At 42.4% G+C, this 12,406-nt stretch overlaps 1 long non-coding RNA gene across 1 annotated transcript in view; it reads left to right on the forward strand.

The window, feature by feature from the left end:
- Positions 1-2,838, forward strand: part of LOC113748015 (uncharacterized) — a 10,237-nt gene extending 7,399 nt beyond the window's left edge. The window contains exon 3 of the long non-coding RNA XR_003464055.1: positions 1,914-2,838. This is a non-coding gene — a long non-coding RNA (uncharacterized LOC113748015). The remainder of the gene's footprint in view (positions 1-1,913) is intronic.
- The last annotated feature ends 9,568 nt before the right edge of the window (positions 2,839-12,406 follow it).

A 12,406-nucleotide genomic window follows, 5' to 3' on the forward strand; every position in this document is an offset into this window, starting at 1 on the left:
TTCTTCCATGTTCCATCCTCCAGCACACTGGGTAAAAGCCACTTCCGAAGACCTGCAGCTGTGCTTCACACAGCTGATTCATACCATCATGGCAGCGACTCCAGATGCGCTCGACAGACTCCACGACCGGACCATCAGTGAAGCTGCCCCCCCTGTCAACTGGACGGAAATGGACACCATCCGTGCAGTACAGCAGCCACGCGCGCCCTGAGGCACAGCGATATTGTGGACACATCCAGATGGGAAGAGGAGGCTTCGGCCTCACACAAGCAAACCAACTTGGTGTAAGGCCTCAACGTCGGAGAAAAGGAAAATGGTGGTGGAGGAGGTGCGTCGCCAGGAGGAGGCTGAAAGAACTGCAAAGGCGTCTCGCTTGCCAAGCAGGGACAGTGGATGAGGTGGGAAGGCCTGGAGAAGAGAAAGCTCGGCTGGAGGGATCTCTGGGAAATGGGGCTAGCAATATCAGCTTCATCATCAGAGCGTACCAATGACGTGCTCCCATCTCCTAAAAACCTCCACCTGTGTATGGCGAAGATCCAACCTGTGCCCTCTGCCCAACATCAGCAACTCTCAAACACATCCTGACGGTTGTAAGACCAGCCTCACAACAAGGCCGCTACACCTGGAGGCACAACCAGGTCCTCAGAGTTTGGGCAGTGCTTGAAGGAAAGAGGAATACACAAACTCCTTGCCCATGAAGCCATCACTTCCATCACCAGCCCACGACCATTCGTCCGAGAGGGACAGGAAAAGCCCAACCATCCTCCTCTCAAGCCAGAGGTTGGACAGCTAACCATGGCCGGGATTGGAAGATGCTGTCGCATAGGTCAGCATTAATCTTCCCAGCAGAGATTGCAGCCACCACCCTAAGGCCAGACTTGGTGCTCTGGTCCCCTTCACTGAAGTCTGTTTTCATAGCAGAGCTCACAATCCCGTGGGAAAATGCAGTTGAAGAGGCCTATGAGTGCAAGAAGCTGCGCTACACAGAACTGGCGGCGGACGCACAACAGCGAGGCTGGGAAAGCCAGGTCTATCCCGTCGAAGTTGGATGCAGAGGGTTTGTGGCTTCGTCCACCATCAAGGCTGAAAGACCTGGGTATCCATGGACAGGTTCTGCGGCAGACAGTCAGATCACTCTCTGAAGCGGCCGAAAGAAGCAGCCAGTGGATCTGGATGAAGAGGAAGGACCCTTGCTGGGCTCATAGATCAGCAACATGACTCCCCCATCCCCATCATGATTCTTTACTCATTAATTGTCATTATTACTACCATATTTCTTACTGTAATCATTTTTTCATTCCTTATAATTCTTGTCATTTTTCAGTTCATTGTACAATATGTTTGTGTTATTTGTCCTGTACACGTGACATCCATTGCCACGTCTGTCCGTCCTGGGAGAGGGAATCCCTCCTCTGTGGCTCTTCCTGAGGTTTCTTCCACATTTTTTCCCTGTTAAAAGGTTTTTGTGGGTACGTTTTCCTCACTCGAACCGAGGGTCTAAGGACAGAGGGTGTCACTCCCTGTACAGATTGTAAAGCCCTCTGAGGCAAATGTACTTTGTGACTTTGGGCTATACAAATAAAATTGATTTGATTTGATTTGATTTAATTGAATCAGCTCCCTTTCCCTTCACTTCTTTTTCCCTCTCTCATCAGCAGTACATTTAATAACTCGCCAGAAAAACCAAGAACTCGTATACTGGATTTTTTAACTCTAATGTGGTAGCTAACAAGTGACATCTACACTGGTGTGTTCACTGTCGCTTAACCTGGTCCGTTAACCGTGTGCTTGTAACAACAACTCTGTTTCTCTGCAAATGCTAAAACAGGTCGGCAACTATACCTGGACGCCGTTTTCAACTTTAGTTAGTTTCAGTGAAGCAAGCGTACTAATGACTGCTGTTGTGTTTACAGATGCATCTGGTGTGGTAAAGAAATCCACTACTGATGAGATACGAAATGCTGATCTCCATCCAGCCCAAGGTAATAATATTTCTAGTAACTGGAAAGAAAACGGCGCTTGGTTAGCTCAGTGGGTAGAGCAGGCAGCTGCAGCGGCCCGGGTTCGAATCCGACCTGTGGCCGTTTGCTGCGTCTCTCTCTCTCTCTCTCTCCTCTCTGTCTATCTCTATATCTCTCTCTCTCAGTCTCTATCTCTGTCTCTCTCTCTCTTGGTCTCTCTCTCTAGCTGTCACTATCATAAAGGCAATAAGTAACCTTACTGTAGTGAATGGTTCTTCCACTGTGTTGTTGTCCTGCATCGTTATATTGAAGTATTGTATATTATGTGGGTCATGTAAGTTACAGCGGCTAAGACGGTAGAGAAGCTGTTGTATTGGTTAAACAAACGTATGTTCATATTTTTAAAGAATATTTCTTACATCTTTTTTTATTCAGGGTCATCAAAGAAAAGGTAAAGGAAATGGAGAGATGAAGAAATTCAGGCCGTGGAGAAAACACTGTTGGTCTATATCCAGTCGGGGAAGGTTCCTGGAAAAGCAGAGTGTCTCAAATGCATTGAGACTTCTCCACTGGCACTTAGAGGGAGGAGGTGGGAGGGTGTGAAATTTTATGTAAAAAATCGTATTGCTGCTTTAAGGCGAGACTCTGTTAAAGGAAAGAGGTAAGCTGACATTTGTTGCTGTCTTAAAAGATTACACGGGTCTTTTTTTTTGTTGGAGTAAGTTTTACCTGTGGTCTTCTGTAGTTATGTTTGAAAGCGCTGAGGTTTTGTTTAAATTTTAAATGTTAAAGTTTTATATCTGAAAAATAATGTAATTTTTATTTAAATTGAGCGCTTTTGTACTGTTGGCATTGGTCTAAAACAGAAATAAACTGGTGTTGCCACATTTGAGACCTGAACCCGATTTAATTATTTCTGTTCTCATGCTAAATGAATTGTATCTGTATAGCGCCTTTGTAGTCTTTTCAACCACTCAAAGTGCTTTACACTACATTGTAGGGGTGGGCGATATATCATATCAAATCAAATCAATTTTATTTGTATAGCCCAAAGTCACAGTCATGACTAAATGACTTGTCTCGTAAATGTTTTAAGCCGTCTGCATTTAATTCTCTGGAGTTTTGCCTGTGTCCCTCACTCCTGGTGCTCCTCACAGCACGCAGCACACTGCCTCGCCCACCCAGAAAAATCCCCTGCGCGCATGCGTACTTTTTGTATCAAGTGAGGAGAGAAGTGAAGGGCACAAGCGAGTTAACTGAAGATGGAGACGGACGACTTGGTTCCGAAGAAAAACAACTGCGGTCACGCCAGCAGTCTCATTTTCCCGTGGTCACGTCAGCTGCTCCAATATTTTCAAGTGCGCCCTTATTGCGACTTTATGTCAAATACTTTTAATTGAAGCACTTAATTGATTCTAAAAATGTGTCCTCCATTGTTTACCTTAAAGCCTTGTAAATGTATATAAATATTAGCTATATATAGAAATTTGATACAGTGCCATCTAGTGGTGGATTGTGATATGACACAATAGGAGCGTCCTCACCAGGATAGAAAAACCAGACAAAAATAAGCTTCATAAATTTGAGAACTCTTGATGAGCACGTTGATTTTTGGGATCCAAAAAATCCCACAAAGCTTTGTGAGTTTAAACCATGCTGTTTATTTCAACTAAAAAGTGCTGTCCCCACGTGTCAAGTGCACTTGGGCAGTCCCCACCGAGTAATAAAAACAAGTGTGTGTGTGTGTGTGTGTGTGTCTCTGTGTGTGTGTGTATGTGTGTGTGTCTCACACCTGGAGGTCAGAGGAGCCTGATGTGAGACAGATAGACAGTCAGGGCCACGAAACCAAATTTTCATTTTGGGGCAACTAGGGGCCCTCTTCTGAATTCTTCATTTTTACATTTACATTTTACATTTACATTCTAAAAGTGGCCCCAAAATGAAGAATTTGGAAGAGGGCCCCTAGGTGCCCCAAAATGAAAATTCAGTTTCGTGTGGCCCTCTTCTGAAAGTTTTTAAAAAACCTGTCCACACACACACCCGGTCTCCCAGGACCACAAAACCTCCCCGGCAGCAAACGACTGCTTGAGCACCGGGGCTCAAATTCTTCATTTTGGGGCCCCTGTCTATATTGTAAAAGTGGCCCTCTTCTGAAAGTTTCATTTTGGGGCCACTTTTAAGGATTCAGAAGAGGGCCCCTAGGTGCCCCAAAACACACACACACACACACACACACCAAAGTGACACCCCAAACTACTAGGCCCTCGTTGAGTGCAGAACGGCTGAACTCTGACCCTTCCGAAGCAAGCACGGGTCTGAAACTCGGCACGGTGATTGTGGCCGACGTCCTCATACGCATACTGAAAGTTCAGCCTCCTGCGTCAAAGAATTGATGAGTAATCAGGAGATATAGCCCTGAAAAGGATAATTTTCAGATTGGGGACACTCACTAAAATAAAGTGTCTTTTTGGCCCAAAAAAAAAAGGGGACACTCACTAAAATAAAGTGTCTTTTTGGCCCAAAAAAAAAAAAAACCACAAGTCCGCTAGAATTTTTTTTGCCCCGTCTCGAGTCCTGAGAATCGGGGTCCTGTCAGGCTTATGCAGTCGCACACCCTCTGACCTGCGTGGAGGTTTTGGAGGACATATTTTTCTACAAGTCGCACGGGTCTGAAATTTTAATATGTTGTTCGGGGGCGCCAGACGAGCAGACAGACATCAGTCCCTGCCCCGTCGGCCCAGTACTTTTCGATGGGCGGGGCCCGGAAGGCGCACCGTTACGCGAATCCGCGCCCTCGCCGTGGCCACAAAAACGCATTAAACCAGCTGTGCTTTTCTTCCCTGAGGCCTAGATCGGGCTCCCAGAGTCCCGAGTCTCTAGGCCTCAGCCAAAGCCAACTAGCTATACGGTGATGCGATTGCGACGGGACCAAAGCAGAGGACTCCACGGCATGCGACATAGTCGAATTTCAGCCTCCCTCCCAACTTAAAGCGTTGACGAGGTCGACCCCGAGAGGTCGTCCCCAAAGCCTGCACCACTAGGCCTCACTGAGTGCAGAACAGCTGAACTCTGACCCTTCCGAAGCGAAGTGCTGAAATTTCGGCCCCCTGCGTCGACGAGACGGGTGCGTGTAAAAAAATGAAATAAAAAAAAACGTCGTTCGACTTTTCTGAAGAGGGCCACCTGGGTAAGAACGGGAACACCCGACTGGAACCAGCACGTTCGGAGCCAAAGTCCGAAAGGCTCCCAAAGGGAGACCCCGAATCTACTCTTGCGCCCCGAACTGAAAATGCGCGAGATTTCCCTAACTGTCCTGAGGGAAATGTCTCCACCATTAGTCAGCTCTTCTTGTTTTTGCTTTTGCAATTGTTTTGTTTCACCAGGAGGAAGCTCTGGCTCAAAGTTAATACAGCCATATGCATCTTTGCACACTCTCGTTGTCAGGGCTGCAACCTTCAGGAAGCCTTTTCTGGGCAGTAGCAGCTTGTAGTCATTTGCAATTATCTAGCCGAGATATTAACTGTTTTACAAGTGAGTTATGCCCAGTGCCGACAATCTGACCCTCAATCTCATCTTGGAAGGATTTTGGGTAACAAAATACCATCGTCCTTGAAATTTCAGAAATGTGTTTCTTTCCAGGTTTTTTTTTTTTTTTTTTTTTTACAGACATTAAAAATTTCTCCAGCCACAATCCTAATAACCGCTCTGTGCTGCAGAAGGCCTCTTACCAGTATCGAAGAGTTTCCTTGTACTGGAGGGCATCTTACTCCAGGGTATGTCAAAGCTGTAATGCCAGCTATTTTCTTCTCTGACACTGCTCTCTGATCCAGCAGGTGAGGCTATGGTCAAGGCTGGACTGTTTGTAGCAGTGGATTTCGGTGTGGAGTGAACACTCATGGGGATATCATCACTTATGTTGTCACTCATGAATGAATCTTCAGTGCTGGGTTCTTCCATGTGGCTGGTAGATATTGAGGAGGATGTATCCTCTACTCTAGTCACTAAATCTAAATAAGAAAAGGACATAATCATGTCATGTCAGTATCACCCAATACAATTTTCACTTAATCTTCGGTCTAGTGAGTCAATCCTAATCTTGTTGCAATCATCAAAATCATCACAAATGACACTATGTATTATTTTAATTACTTTTAATGCAGGCCAGAACTTTTCTGGTCTCTATTGGCCTCAGGACTGCTGCAAGGTCATCTGCCTCCACATACTAGGTCCTCAGCTGAACAGACGCCAATGTTTTTGAGCACCTCCACTACTTGCGCTACACTGTGAAACATTGCAGCCTTGTTTAGTTGTTCCCACTTCCTATCTCTCTTCAACACAAAGAGCCCTGATAAGTTTTTTGATCTTGACAATCTGTCACGCGGTGAGGTCAAGCTGGGTTTTTGTCTTGTCTTGTCTTGTCATTTCCTGTTTTATTTTGAAAGATAACTCTCCTCTCGTTTCAGGTCACTTGCCCTTCCTCATGTGTCACCGGTTTGATTGTCTTCCCCGCCCTGATTGTTTCCACCTGTTCCCCATTACCCTGTGTATATATTGTCTGCGTCTCCCTTTGTCTTGTGCCAGAGTGTTTCTTTCCTTTCGTTCACCCCAGCCAGTCATTCCCACAGTCCTCGATCTTCTTGCTTCCCCACATAACGTGTGTTTGTTGTTTTTGCTTCCACTTGAGTGATTTTTCATTGTAAATTTCATAGTTTATGGTATGCTGTGAAAGATGTACAGTCAGAGGTGCTCAAGTTGAAAGAAGAATGGTTTTCAATGACCTTGAAAGCACCCCTAGAACAGATGATGCCTTTTCTAGGATGGAGTATGCCAACCACCAAACTAGTCTCAGTCCTCTCATTGCTGCTGGGATTCCATGTGTTAGTTCATGTGCATAAGCCTACTTGCATTTGGTCATCTTGGGAGTGGTGAGGCGCATGTTAAGTTACATGACCCGTGGCCCCAAGATTTGTCGCATATCTTTTAGGCAAAAGGAAGAAATATCCCAAAAGCTGATAGCTCTGAGAGGGAAGATGCCGAGTGAATTTGTTCGTCAACCCCGTGGGTTGCATGATCTCGACAGGTGGAAGGCCACTGAGCGGAGGCAGTTTTTGTTGTATACAGGCCCTGTGGTTTTAAAGAATGTGGTGTCCCCTGCCATGTACAAACATTTCTTGAGCCTGACAGTAGTATTGTCAATGATGCTCGAGTCAGATGAGAGGCATCGCAATGCGTACCTGGACCCTCAACATTATTTAAAGGCTGAATAACCTGTTAGTTAAAGATTTTCCATGGTGGTGTGCCCTTGAAATAAATTAGAGTAAAGTCCTGTATAAGTGCCCAAAATAGGTGGTTTGAAGAAAAAAATTTGCACACAATAATACCTCCTCATTCACTGTGCACCCTCCAGTTTTTGGGTTGCATGACACCCCTGGACTAAGACATGGTCTTAAAAAGTCTTAAATTTGAGTTGAAAATCCTTGAGGTACCCTGAAGTTGTGCATCTCTTGAGAAGTTGTCAGAATAATTTCACATATAGCATAATGATCATATACAGATACTTTATTATACACTCATACTGTCTTGTAGTTCTGCTTGAATTTCCTCTCAAAATGCGTCAGAACGATGCTTTCAAAATAAAAATATTCAAGATTTTCTTTCGTTGCAGCTTGTCCCTAGACCCCCGGAAGGGTCGTATCCTTCCAACCTTTTTCACCTCGACCCATTTTCATGCCTGTTATAAGAACACCACTCTACCCATTCTAATGTTGTTTTTGATATCTCAGGGAAAATTTTAGTGTAGACTTCTCACTTATTCCAGGTCCCGCAACTATCAAGGATTGGGGGAGGGACACAAAGGACTGTATCCACAAAGTTCTTGACAGGTATCTTTCAACACAAATTTGGAATAAATTTAAATCTACTTGTGTGATGTGAAATATTTGGTTGTTGTATTTTTTCTATTTAAAAGGCAAAATTACCTGTAGCTTTTTATTGACTGTACCCCTGATTCAATGATGAATGTCATGTCATGTCATATTAAATACCCAATATAAACAATTATTACACAGCTCTATTGAATGCTGCTCTCTGATTGGTCCATCGCTGTGTTCGGCGGTCTGTTATTTCAATAGCGAGATTCGTTAAATGATGCAATTATAAATCGATGAAAGTCGTATTTTGATCAACATTATATTTCAAATATAAAATTTAGTATATTACATTTTATATAAATATAAAAATTTCAAATATAAAAGTCATATTTTGATCAACATTTTAAATTAATTATTTCACTCGTAATGTATAATTTGTTGGTTCAGGTTTTATGGATCCCCCTGCTTTGCGTCAGGGTTCTATAAAACCTGTTGGGGTTTAGAAGAAGAACGAGAAGCTGGCCTTTGAAAAAAAACAGCTGCTACAGGGCTGTGTTGGGTAAGACCATTCAGTAATTCATGTTGTTGACAGAAAAACAGTCCAGTCAATCTTTTAATCCTTAAAATATGGCTAAACATGTTCTGTTTTTATAAAATTTGTGTTACAGAGAAAAGATGATTATGCATGTTTTTATTTTTTATTTTAGATGCCATAATGAAGACTCAGGCTCAAGCCACTGAGGGGGGCATTAAACAAAATATAGCAGACCACCTGAAACATGCACCAGCATGGAGGGGATGCCAGGAGACCTGTTAGGCCAGAGACCTATTAGATCAAAAAGTTGTTTAAACAACTATAAAACTATAGTTTTGTTAGTTTTATTAAAAGTATAGTTTGAATAGTTTTATAGTTGTTTGTGTACATTGAAATTCTTATTTAGATGAAAATAAATGTTTTTGGAAAGAGTTAGTTGTGTTTTGGAAAACCATGTCATCACATCATCTATATGCTTAAATCTCCATCATTTTATCATTCTGTCCTACAATCAACAAAATGCTTTTTTTTTTTCTACAACCTTTGTTGCAATTTGTTATTTCTGCATTATGTTATTTCTGCATTATGTCAAGCTTCAACTGACAGGTTTTAGGTGCTGTAAAGTTAAAAAAATTATAATTACAGAAGTGATTCATAATTGTTTTGTTTTATTCTCAAATGAAGAGATAGAAAATGATAGGCCTCTATGCATACAGTTTAGGTTTAACCCAATTTGATGAGAGGTAAAGACTCTTGAAACAACAAAATGGATGGATGGAGTGCTTGATAATGATGTATTTAGGACAACTTGTCTCGATATCCCATGGATGTTGAAACTGGGTTGATCAGGTGTTGTTCAAATGTAGGTCATTTGGACGTCTTGGTCAGACGTGTAGACCACGTACAGAAAAAGACGTCATAAAAACTTTCCATTCTGCACCTCCAGAAGACCTGATTCCGACATGCAATTTTGACTGAATTTGTACGTCATGTGAACGTCCAAACTGGAGGTCGGCAGGACGTCAGAAACGGACCTCCATATGACGTCTGAAAAAGACGTAATAAAAACTTTCATTCTGCACCTTCAGGAGACCTGATTTGGACGTCAAGAAATGACGTTAAATATACATAATTTAAACGTCTCATTGCGCAGTGGGTTAGTAGTCTGTTGAAGCGTCACGGTAGCTTTTTACTTCTGGTGATCTAAGCACATATTTTTTTAATGTGTGACAGCGTCCTGTATCAGAACGAACTCTCTGCTGTTTGTACCAAATCAGACTGTGTGAAAATCCGGTAAAACTTCAGGGAGTTGGGATTATTGTAGTTGGGATTCACCTTCCTCAGTAGAAATAAATGCACTGAGAGCGCATTGGAGACCCATCCAAGATGACGGCCCCATGGCTCGTCAGCGCCAACAGGCAGCGTCAGTCTATGAGGCGTCTACCTATATTATGTCTATGATATAAACGGTTTTTATATGTGAAGATTATCTCGCTGAACAAAACGCGTAAGCATCATAAATGTGTGTTACTCAACGTCAACTTTTAAACTTCAAGCAAGTTCTCCCCTCCCCTTAACAGTGATGAAGATTTGCCACAGGAGAACATTGTACCACAGGACTTGGGCTGCACACAGGAGGAAATTGGTGCAAGTCACGATTTTGTGGACACAGGAAGAATGTGGTACAAGTCTGGATTCTGGCACACTGGAGGAGGGTGGTTCAAAGCAATCTGGCCTGCATTCAGATGAGACATGTGAAAGTTCATCTTTCAGTAAAACTATGGTTGCAGAGCCTTATAGACAGGAGGGCTATGGATACAGAGATTATCCAGATACAAGTGATGAAGAAGAAACAGATCTTGTTGATATTGAAGCATGGCCTGAAGAAGGATAGACAAGTCTAAGAAGATTTGGCATCTTGGGCCATGAAAACAAAGCAGACACGCAGCAGTGTAAATAAAATGATAGCCATACTCCACAAACATGGCCACAATTTGCCCAAAAATGCCTGCATGCTTCTACAGACTCCACGTTTTGTAGACAGCATCAAGAAGTGTGAGGAGCTCATTTGATTGGTGAAGAACGGACTCAGCTGTGTTAAACCCACTCACACCCTCTCCTTTGCCATTTGCGCCGGTAGGGGTAGAGGGAAGAGAGGAGTGCCTGTGCCAGGCTGCACCATGCACCAAACTCGTACAGTGCTCCTGGACACACCCCGTTGGCGTGACTGCGCCTGGTTTACGAAACTAGAGCCCCAAGTCTCAAATGGGTGGTGCCCACTGCCCATTGAGTCAAGTCCTTTGAAACAATGTACTTTTTTTTTTTTCCCCAGTTATTTTATTGCTTTGTTTGCAGAAGCAGTTCGGAAATCATTTAAGGAGGCCACAGATGACCTGATCAGCTCTGCAATGGGCACACATTTCAAACAGGCCCCAGCTCGAAGCGGTGGAGGGAGCTACAAGAGGCCCAGGACACCATTGGTGTAATTTTTCTCTTTTGCCTCAGAATTATAGGGTGTTCTTTTAAAATTTCTTTAATGTTTGTTTGTATTATAATAAAAACAAAATAATTTAAATATTTTATTTTTCTATTTTTTCAACATGTTGAAACACCAAATGTTAACCCTCCTGTTCTTCTGGTTCAAATTGACCCGATCTGTTCACTTCCTCCACCCTTGCTTCTTCTTTTGATCCAGTTGACCTGGTCTGTTCCCTCCCTACATCTTTCCTTCCATTTTCCCTTCTTTCCACAATTCCTTTTGCCTCCCTCCCTCCCTCCCCTTTGTCCTTACTTCTTCCTTGACCCTATCTGTTCCCTCCTTCCATCTCTTTCCTTCCTTTTTGTTAAGAAAATAATATTTATATTGCACTTTAATATGTTTGTGATGGTTGGAATATGTTTTAAAAATGTATTAATTGTGATTACAGTAGGATAGTTTGGTTAATGTTCCCATCAAGAGATGTATTTATATCCAGTGGTAATATAAGACCCAAAAAACAAACAAGCAAAAAAAAAAAAAAAAAAAAAAAAAAAAAAAAAAACACACAACACTTTCATTTCTAGACCACTGGCACACCAATTTTAGCCTAGATGTCTAGGGACCATTTTAGACTGAAAAATGCTCGATAGATCATACTTCCAATAATATAAATATAATTAATTAACCTCCAATCAGACATAAACGTCATCATACACCAGAAATAAGTTATTACTAAAACCAGACACATGGTGGCAGCACTGTGTATGTCATAAGAAACGTCATAAGAACACTACACGGCTATTTATTGAAATATTGTGATCGAGGAGTAATGCCACAAATAACACACTAGTCCATATTCTTACAAAGTGAAAATATCTAAGTGAAAATAGCTAACAATGATTCCAACAAGCAAGCTAAAAGGACTTGACAAAAGAAGAAACCCATCAATGATATCGCACCACACAGGAAGTTAAATGCACAGAGGATCCGGTAGATTTCACAAACATCTGATCGTAAGTCGTCACTTTGTCAACATTAGTTTCTCCCGCTGCCACGGAATAATGTGTTGATCAGCAAATCAACCTCAGACGCAACGCATGTAGTGGGCAAGGGTTTGATCCATCAAACGGAGCGAAATCATGGAAATGTGGAGTCTGGGGCCACATCTATGCTAGGCAATAGCAGCACCCATAGAAACCAAAATGTTTCAGTTTCACATTATTCTGGCAAGATCTGAAAAATCTTCACAACAGCGAGCAAGCTAGTGATTATGTACATTCACTGAGTGGACATTATCAAAATAAAAAATAATGAAAACACATTTTTATGCAGAAACTAACTCAAAATAATATTTTTTTTTTTACTAAAAATGAGAGAAATGTCCACCATGTTTTTTGTTCTCACGGCCAGAATCTTGAAAGTCACGTAACTTGTACGCAAAACAATAGGAAAAAAATAAGCAGAAAAAAATGTAACAGTCATACAATTAAAGGGCCATTATTGTAACCCCTCTATGTTTTTGCACTTTGGACCAATGTAGCCAGGGTACGTTTTTATACGA

The sequence above is a fragment of the Larimichthys crocea genome, chromosome XVII (genome assembly GCF_000972845.2).
Source record: "Larimichthys crocea isolate SSNF chromosome XVII, L_crocea_2.0, whole genome shotgun sequence".
Lineage (NCBI taxonomy): Eukaryota > Metazoa > Chordata > Actinopteri > Sciaenidae > Larimichthys > Larimichthys crocea.